A 9,805-nucleotide genomic window follows, 5' to 3' on the forward strand; every position below is an offset into this window, starting at 1 on the left:
TTATTGTTGCCCAATAAGGTTTACACTTTAGATAATAATAATATCTAACACATATAGTAGTAGTTACAATATGCCAGTTACTATTTCTTAAGTGTTTTTCACTTATTTGATTTACCCTTCATAACAAACCTGAGGGAGATATTACCACTATTATTACTCTTATTATATTTCCAATTCACTGATAAGGTAGCAGAGCCATGGAGAAGTTGTTAAACTAGCCCAGGGTCATCTGGGCTGAGCTGAGATAAAAGCTTATTCAATTTCGCCCCAAAGTTCATACTCTTCCCAAGCAGCTCTTTTGCCTCTCTCTAGCTTATGATCAGGAACCATTACACCCATTTTACAGAAGCAGGAACTGAAGCTCAGAATTTAAAAAGTGGTCCAAGATTATGAAACTAGCAAGTACAGAGTCCCGACACATATTTAGCAAGTACAGAGTCCCGACACATATTTAGCAAGTACAGAGTCCCGACACATATTTAGCAAGTACAGAGTCCAGACGCATATTTAGCCTCTCTAGTTCCAATGCCTTAGTCAAGAGCACAATCTAGAGAATGTTCTAAGGCAAGAATCTCAAACAATCTTAAAAATTTTTGAGGATGCTACATCACACTTATTCTACAATTGACCACATGATTGGAAGTAAAACACTCCTCAGCAAATGCAAAAGAACAGAAATCACAACAAACTGCCTCTCAGACCACAGTGTAATCAAATTAGAATCCAGGGTTAAGAATCTCACTCAAAACTGCACAACTACATGGAAACTGAACAGAGTGCTCCTAAATGACTACTGGGCAAATAATGAAATGAAGGCAGAAGTAAAGATGTTCTTTGAAACCAATGAGAACAAAGACACAATGTACCAGAATTTCTGGGACCCATTTAAAGCTGTGTGTAGAGAGAAATTTATAGCACTAAATGCCCACAAGAGAAAGCAGGAGAGATCTATTATTGACAACCTAACATCACAACTGAAAAAACTAGAGAAGCAAGAGCAAACAAATTCAAAAGCTAACAGAAGATAAGAAATAACTAAGATCAGAGCAGAACTGAAGGAGATAGAGACACGAAAAACCATTCAAAAAATCAATGAATCCCAGGAGTTGGTTTGTTGAAAAGATCAACAAAATAGATAGACTGCTAGCAAGACGAATAAAGAAGAAAAGCAAGAAGAATCAAATAGACACAATAAAAGATGATGAAGGGGATATCACCACTGACCCCACAGAAATACAAACAACATCAGAGAATGTTATAAACACCTCTACGCAAATAAACTAGAAAATCTAGAAGAAATGGATAAATTCCTGGACATATACACCCTCCCAAGACAAAACCAGGAATAGGTAGAATCTCTGAATAGACCAATAACAGGTTCTGAAATTGAGGCAATAATTAATAGCCTACCAACCAAAAAAAGTCCAGGACCAGACGGATTCACAATCAAATTCTGCCAGAGGTACAAAGAGGAACTGGTACCACTCCTTCTGAAACTATCTGATCAATAGAAAAAGAAGGAATCCTCCCTAACTCAGTTTATGAGGCCAGCATCATCCTGATACCAAACCTAGCAGAGACACAAAAAAAAAAAAAAGAAAGAGAGAGAGAGAGAGAGAGAATTTTAGGCCAATATTCGTGATGAACATTGATGCAAAATCTTCAATAAAATACTGGCAAACCGAATCCAGCAGCACATCAAAAAGCTTATCCACCACGAGCAAGTTGGCTTCATCTCTGGGATGAAAGCTGGTTCAACATATGCAAATCAATAAATGTAATCCATCACATAAACAGAACCAATGACAAAAACCACATGATTATCTCAATAGATGCAGAAAAGGCCTTTGACAAAATTCAACAGCCTTTCATACTAAAAACTCTCAATAAACTAGGTATCGATGGAATATATCTCAACATAGTAAGAGCTATTTATGACAAACCCACAGCCAATATCATATTGAATGAGCAGAAACTGGAAGCATTCCCTTTGAAAACCGGCACAAGACAAGGATGCCCTCTCTCACCACTCCTATTCAACATAGTATTGGAAGCTCTGGCCAGGGCAATCAGGCAAGAGAAGGCAATAAAGGGTATTCAAATAGGAAGAGAGGAAGTCAAATTGTTTCTGTTTGCAGATAACATGATTATATTTTTAGAAAACCCCATCATCTGAGCCCCAAATCTCCTTAAGCTGATAAGCAACTTCAGCGAAGTCTCAGGATACAAAATCGATGTGCAAAAATCACAGGCATTCCTATACACCAATAATAGACAGAGAGCCAAATTATGAGTGAACTCCCATTCACAATTGCTACTAAGAGAATAAAATACCTAGGAATACAACTTACAAGGGATGTGAATGACCTCTTCAAGGAGAACTACAAACCACTGCTCAAGTAAATAACAGAGGAAACAGATGGAAAAACATTCCTTGCTCATGGATAGGAAGAATCAATATCGTGAAAATGGCCTTACTGCCCAAATTAATTTATAGATTCAATGCTATCCCCATGAAGCTACCACTGACTTTCTTCACAGAATTGGAAAAAAACTACTTTAAACTTCATATGGAACCAATAAAGAGCCCGCATTGCCAAGACAATCCTGGGCAAGAAGAACAAAGCTGGAGGCATCGTGCTACTTGGCTTCAAACTTTACAACAAGGCCACAGTAACCAAAACAGCCATGGTACTGGTACCAAAACAGATATATAGACCAATAGAACAGAACGGAGATCTCAGAAATAACACCACACATCTACCACCATCTGATCTTTGACAAACCTGACACACACAAGCAATGGGGAAAAGATTCCCTAAGTAATAAATGGTGTTGGGAGAACTGGCTAGCCATATGCAGGAAACTGAAACTGGACCCCTTACTTACACTTATACAAAAATCAACTCAAGATGGATCAAAGACTTAAACGTAAGACCTAGGACCATAAAAATCCTAGAAGAAAACCTAGGCAATACCATTCAGGACATAGGCATGGGCAAAGACTTCATGTCTAAAACACCAAAAACAATGGCAACAAAAGCAAAAATTGACAAATGGGATCTAATTAAACTAAAGAGCTTCTGCACAGTAAAAGAAACTATCATCAGAGTGAATAGGCAACCTACAGAATGGAAGAAAATTTTTGCAATCTATCCATATGACAAAGGGCTAATATCAAGAATCTACAAAGAACTTAAATTTACAAGAAAAAAGCAAACAACCCCATCATAAAATGGGCAAAGGATATGAACAGACACTTCTCAAAAGAAGATATTTATGCAGCCAAGAGACATATGAAAAAATACTCATCCTCACTGGTCATTAGAGAAATGCAAATCAGAACCACAATGAGATGCCATCTCACGCCAGTTAGAATGGCGATCATTAAAAAGTCAGGAAACAACAGATGCTGGAGAGGCTGTGGAAAAATAGGAACCCTTTTATACTGTTGGTGGGAGTGTAAATTAGTTCAACCATTCTGGAAGACAGTGTGGTGATTCCTCAAGTATCTAGAACTTGAAATACCATTTGACCCAGCAATCCCATTACTGGGTATATACCCAAAGGATTATAAATAATTCTACAATAAAGACACATGCACACGTATGCTTATTGCGGCACTATTCACAATAGCAAAGACTTGGAACCAACCCAAATGTCTACCAGTGATAGACTGGATTAAGAAAATGTGGCACATATACACCATGGAATACTATGCAGCCATAAAAAAGCATGAGTTCACCTCCTTTGCAGGGACATGGATGAAGCTGGAAACCATCATTCTCAGCAAACTATCATAAGATCAGAAAACCAAACACTGCATGTTCTCACTCATAAGTGGGAGTTGAACAATGAGAACACATGAACACAGGGAGGGGAACATCACATACCGAGGCCTGTGGGGGTAGGGCGCTAGGGGAGGGATAACATTAGGAGAAATACCTAATGTAGGTGATGGGTTGATGGCTGCAGCAAACCACCATGGCACGTGTATACCTATGTAAAAAAACTGCACGTTCTTCACATGTAACCCAGAACTTAAAGTATAATAAAAAATTTATTGAGGATGCTAAATGTTGTTTGCTTGGTTATATCTATTTGTATTTATGGCATGGATTAGTGCTGTTCTATAGAAGTTTCTGTAAGAATAGAAGTATTCTGTGTTAATATGACAGCCACTAGCCACATATGGCTATTGAACAATCGAAATGTGGCTGATGTGGCTGAGGAAATAACATTTTTCATTTTGTTTCATATTAATTAATTTACATGTGAATAACCAGATAAGATAGGTAGAGCTATAAAACAAAATGAATTTTTTTGTTGTTGAGACGGAGTCTCGTTCTTGTCGCCCAGGCTGGAGTGCAGTGGCATGATCTTGGCTCACTGCACCCTCTGCCTCCGGCATTAAAGTGATGCTCCTGTCTCAGCTTATGGAGCAGCTGAGATTACAGGCGCCCACCACCGTGCCCAGATTTTTTTTTTTTTTTTTTTTTTTGTATTTTTAGTAGAGATGGAGTTTCACTATGTTGAAACCCCTAACCTCAGATGATCCACCCGCCTCCCAAAGTGCTAGGATTGCAGGCATGAGCCACTGTGCAGGCCCCAAAACACATTTTTAAAATGCATTTTTATTGTGGTAAAATACAAAGCCAAAACATTTGTAAAACACTGCAATAATGCACACATTCCCTAAGCCATCAGAGCCCTGACATCACCACACCGAATGTGGCCTCCGGGACACTCCATTGTACACTTGTTAAAAAGTCAACAACCTTTTATTTTAAAAATAGTTTTGACCTCAGGGACCCTCTGAAAGGACCCTTAAGGAACTGGGGACCACACTTTGAGTCCAGGACTAACAAGGGTAGCTCAGCTCCTCCATGCCCAGGAAGGATAACTGGTCACCCTATTCTGGGACTGCTGCCTCCCACTTTGAGGGGCTTTCCACTTTCCCTTCCCCACCTCCGCCCCCGCCCTGGTAGTTTGTAGTTTTGTTAACAGACCAAAGGCCTTTGACGTGCTGGATCCTTTCGAGAGGCGAGGACCCGCTCTCCAACGCAGCAGACCTGAAGGAAGGGGGCAGCCACAGCAAGCTCGGCTTGCTGCGGGAGGAATTTCCCTCTGAGGTTCCAAGCCCCCAAGGCAGGCAGATCAAACCAAAAAGTAGAAAGAAACGCGCAAAGTGAAATTCAAGATGCTGGAAAAGATGGAAAGGCCTCTTCTCCCTGGAGTCTCCCGCTTCTCCCCTCCTTCCGGCAGGCAGGAAAGAGGAGGCCATCGGAGGCGGAGAAGAGAAGGCTTCGCAGGGTCTTCTGGGGCAACTCAATCAAAGAAATTATTTTCCCACAGACGAAGCCAAGAATATCTTAATGGCTTTTTCCTGATTGAGGGATAAATCTTCTATTAATTTATGGCTCAGACCCAAAGCAGTTGTGTCAACTCCACCCGCCCTCTAAAACAATGTGAGAAATGCTTCAAAATTCCACTTATTTTGATGATTTCCCTCTTCCCGTTCCTATTTCTTCTTTTTTCACTCTGTGCTTTCACAGTCCATCCTGATCCTTTTCATCCTACCTCTTCTCCTATTTTCAAATCAATCGCCAACTCCTCAATGCCACCTCCCTACCCCCAGGGAAAAGTCTCTGGACGTTCCCAATTAGAGGGGCTAAAGCCTCCTGAAGTGCGACTCCCCTGCACCCCCATGCAGGGTAAAGACCGCGAGAAGAGCTGAATGGCGTCGGAGAGAAGCTGCACCCGCTCTAGCGCCTCACCGCTTACCCTGGCAGCCCTGTGCACCCCGCAGCGTACTTCTCAACTAAGCCTCGGTTACCGCAGAGCGTCTGGGTGCTGAGACCCAGTGCGACAGTAAATCAAAAGACAGCAGACGGCGAGAAGCCAGTGTCACAGCGACTCACAGTCACTACTGCCCAGCGCAATTATCACGCCCTGGGGGTAATTGCTAAATGGCCCGTGTTTATGGACTCGGCCACCTCGCTCGGCTGACCCCTACGGCCAGCTAGGGCGCGCTCCCCCTCGGGAGAAGGTCTGCGAGTGGGTAAACTGACCCGAGGTTCTTTGGGAATTCTGCCCGCTCTCGCCTGCGGGACGCCTGATGCTCGAGTCAGTATGCTGCAGATGATTTAGGTAATCTAGGCCGTGCAGAGAAGATGCGAGTTATTCCCAAATCCACTTGCTAACTGCATGTCCTTAGGCAAGTTAATTTAACTCTCTTACCACAGTTTACTTATCTGTAAAACGGGGATAATGTAAGTAACGACCTAACTGGGATTTGGTAGAAGGCAAATGAGCTAATACATATGAAGGTTGTGAAAACAGTGCCTGGCATATGGGCACAACGATTACTGAGAGCAGATTGAAAAGTCGTGACTGGTGTTAAAAATTAAGCTGTTATGCAGTTACACTCCGTGACACCTGTTCCGGTGACAACGTGAGTAAAGGGACCTACGTAACGCTGACCGCCCAGCTTAACTTACAGCTCCTTTGTGTGGGTGTAGCCCAGCCGGGGAAAACAGCGTGGACATGCTTCGTGCTAACACTACCACTACCGGAATGAAGTGCAAGCAGCTAGACCTCTGGCCTCCACCTGAAATGGGCCTCCTGCCTCCGGACTGACTCTTGAGCCATCTTCTCGCTTCCTCTGGCACCGAAGGCCCACAGGGTCCAGCTTTTTAATGGGCCCTTTATCTGCTACAGACCGCCTCGACGAACCGGAATCAAATCTGGGCCCTTGCAAGGACGGAGGCCGAAGTCTAGATCCCGACGTAAGCCCAGTAGGAAGCGGCGCGGTCCAGACACCCGGGGCCCGGTGACCTGTCTGCACTCCCGACCACGCGGCGCGTCGCTGGGCTGGAATCCCACCTTGCATCCACCGCGAGGGATTCCAAACAGCCAGTATAAACAATCCTCTCACCCCACCACAACAGGGAAGGTGGCGGGACCCAGGCTTCCGTGCAAGTTTCCAGAATTATCCCTGAGGGTCCGGGCGGCACGGCCTGCACCCACCTCTCGCCCGGACTTTCGTTTACAGCCGCGCCCTCCAAGGGAAGGTTTATGACCGCAGCGCTGCAGAACAGAGTCGGGTGGGCACCATACATGGCCGTGGCGCCTGCGGCCCCAGCTCGCGGCCTCGGGCGCGCTCGCAGGGCCCCATCCTTCTGGTGCGCGGGGCTCTGGAGCCAGAAAGTGTACACAGACCATAAATTTCCCGCCCTGCTCGGCGCAGCTCTCCGAGGTCAGGGGCCGCCCGCCTCCAACCGCCTCTGCGCGCCTACGCCTTAACTTGCGTCCGGGTAGCTGCCGCACACAGCAAAACGTAGCTGGTGTCCGCTGCAGCGCCTAGCCGGACTGCAACGCCGCCTCACCGCTGCTACAGCACCCTGGTAGCGTTGGGACTCGGGGCTCAGCCTGCGGCTCCCCACCGCTGCCTACGAGGCAGGAGTTAGGGAATGAAGTAAAGAGGGAAAGAGGAGAGGCCTGGGGGAGGCCAGGTGCGAATGGAAAGCGAAAGGGATGACTAGGAGCAGGGAGGAAGACGCTTCTGTGGCTTCTGGACCCATTTACGTCTTTCTATCCTGAGGTTTGGGGTGGGGGGTACACAGTAAGCGCACGTGGCGACCGACGTTCACTTAAAGATGTTTTTGCACTTGGGCCCTCCCTTCCTTCGGCTGTGAACCTTGCATACCGTACAGGGCATACCATACAGGGCATACCATGAATGCGCTTTCCCTGGGGATGCAGCGAGATGACTTTTAATAGATTTCTCTATGGTTGGGTCTACGCTAACTTTTTCAGGTGAATATTTGAAATAATGATCAGAATAATTCGTCAAAAAGAACAAATCATTTCTTTGAACTTTTTTTCTCCTTGACTATAGAGAATCACCGCAGACCACTAGTTCGGAGATTAGAGTAAGAAAGGCAGATTTCTGTCAGAGGCTCGGCCACGCCCCTTACTCGCCAAGTACCTTGATCAAATTACCCAACCCCTCTGCTTCTCAAAATGGCCATCCGTAAGAGAGGAAGAATAATATCTTCTGCCCTGAGTTGCTGTGATGGTTACATGAGGTACAAGACTTTCACCTCTTGTTCAAAAAGTGGAAAAGGCTTGTGTCTCTTTCCTCCGTTCTTTACTTGCACGCACCCATAGGTGATTTCAAACGAGTATAGACAATATCTCCAGCCGGAATGAACTCGCAGTGACATCGTAGTAATAGCTTAATAACAATCTCCACTTATTGAGCGCCTTCTGTTTGCCAGAACTCTGTCTGTGACTGTGCCCTGTATCAGATATGCGTCCCTAACCTAAAAACTGCCTCTGGGTTGCTGAGCAAACTGACAAGAAGAAAGTGGGAAGGCGTAATTGGAGAGCTAGCTGGAGAGAACACAGGGAGGTGGGATGGTCTCCTCACCACCATTCCTCCGCGATGAGGAAAGCAAAAGAGAAGTAAGAGGAAAGAGGTGGGAAAGAAAGTTTTCGATTTTGCTAAAACTTTTAGCTTGGAGGGCATGTGTCAGAGCACCTTCAGATCGTTTCAGCTGGAGACCCTTGACAGTCCCTAACCCAGAACCGGTCCAGCATGTAGTAGAGGCTCAAATGATGTGCACATATGCAGATGAGTAACATCGAGGCTGCGAGTGGCCCTTCTGTCCCCAGCATGTCTCCCTTGGCTCTGAGCAATGCTTTTGAGGAGGATGGCACTTTTATGGGCTTTTTTTAAAAAAAAAATTATGCAGATCTATTCTAATTTTTAAAAACCTCTGCCTTTCGTTACATTTTGGCTAATAGGCTGTCCTCCATCACCTCTGGAGCTGCCTGGCAGCCCTGTCATCCCTTGTCTCTGGTCACACACTCTGTCTTCCATGTCCTCCACGGTGGTCATCTGGAACAAAGCCAGGGTAGTCCAGTTCCTCTTAAAATCCTGAAAGGAATCTTGGACAGTACCAGGAGGAAAGGAAGCCCAGGGCTCAATGAGCAGAGAGGAAAAAACGAAAAGTGAGAAATGGTGAAGACATACAAAGCAGGGGAGCGTGAAGACCAATGGATATGGGAAAATTCAAATTACAGGTGATATTCCATTTAAAAATTGTGTGTCACAGAGCAAGTCTTTAGTTGGACTCTCTTTATAGCTTTTCACCCCCATTTTTTTCAGCTACAAAGCTGTGCTCTTGGACTGGAAGAGTAGTCAGCACAGGCTGCAGGGACGGACCCTGATGGAGGCAAGAAAAAGGAGACCTGGCTTAGATCGCTGCAGCTGACCCAAAGTGGCCTCAAAGAGACATCTCCTGGGCGCTCCCGACTGGCAACCGACTGACGTAGACATCAGCTTGGGGGAGGTCGGGGCCAAGGGGCCCGCGCTGACCGTGAACTGAATGAATATTCGGCGGCCAGGTTGGGGATCCGAGACCGCGGAAGACCCAGGACCTTCCTCTGCTACACCCAAAGCCATTGCGAACGGGGCGAGACCCTGTAACCCCGGAAGGTAGGAGGCTTTGGAGCGAGATCTGCGCCCCAGACCAGGAGAGCCTGGCTGCGTAGAGTCTCAGGGACACCTCTTTGGAGGCGTGCGCCGCCCGCGTTTCGCCAGGTAGTGAAATTCAACAATGGCCGGATTGCGATGACGGATGCAAGTCGGGACTGCCAGATACAGGATCCTATTCGTTCATTAGTTCATTCTTTTGATCTTTCGTTCACATGCTCATTTCTTGAGCTTCTACCACGTGCTGGGTGCACTCGTCACCCCGATTCTGGGAAACAAAAATAAACAGCCCCGACAAATTAA

Source organism: Pongo abelii, chromosome 1 (genome assembly GCF_028885655.2).
Source record: "Pongo abelii isolate AG06213 chromosome 1, NHGRI_mPonAbe1-v2.0_pri, whole genome shotgun sequence".
Taxonomy (NCBI): Eukaryota; Metazoa; Chordata; class Mammalia; order Primates; family Hominidae; genus Pongo; species Pongo abelii.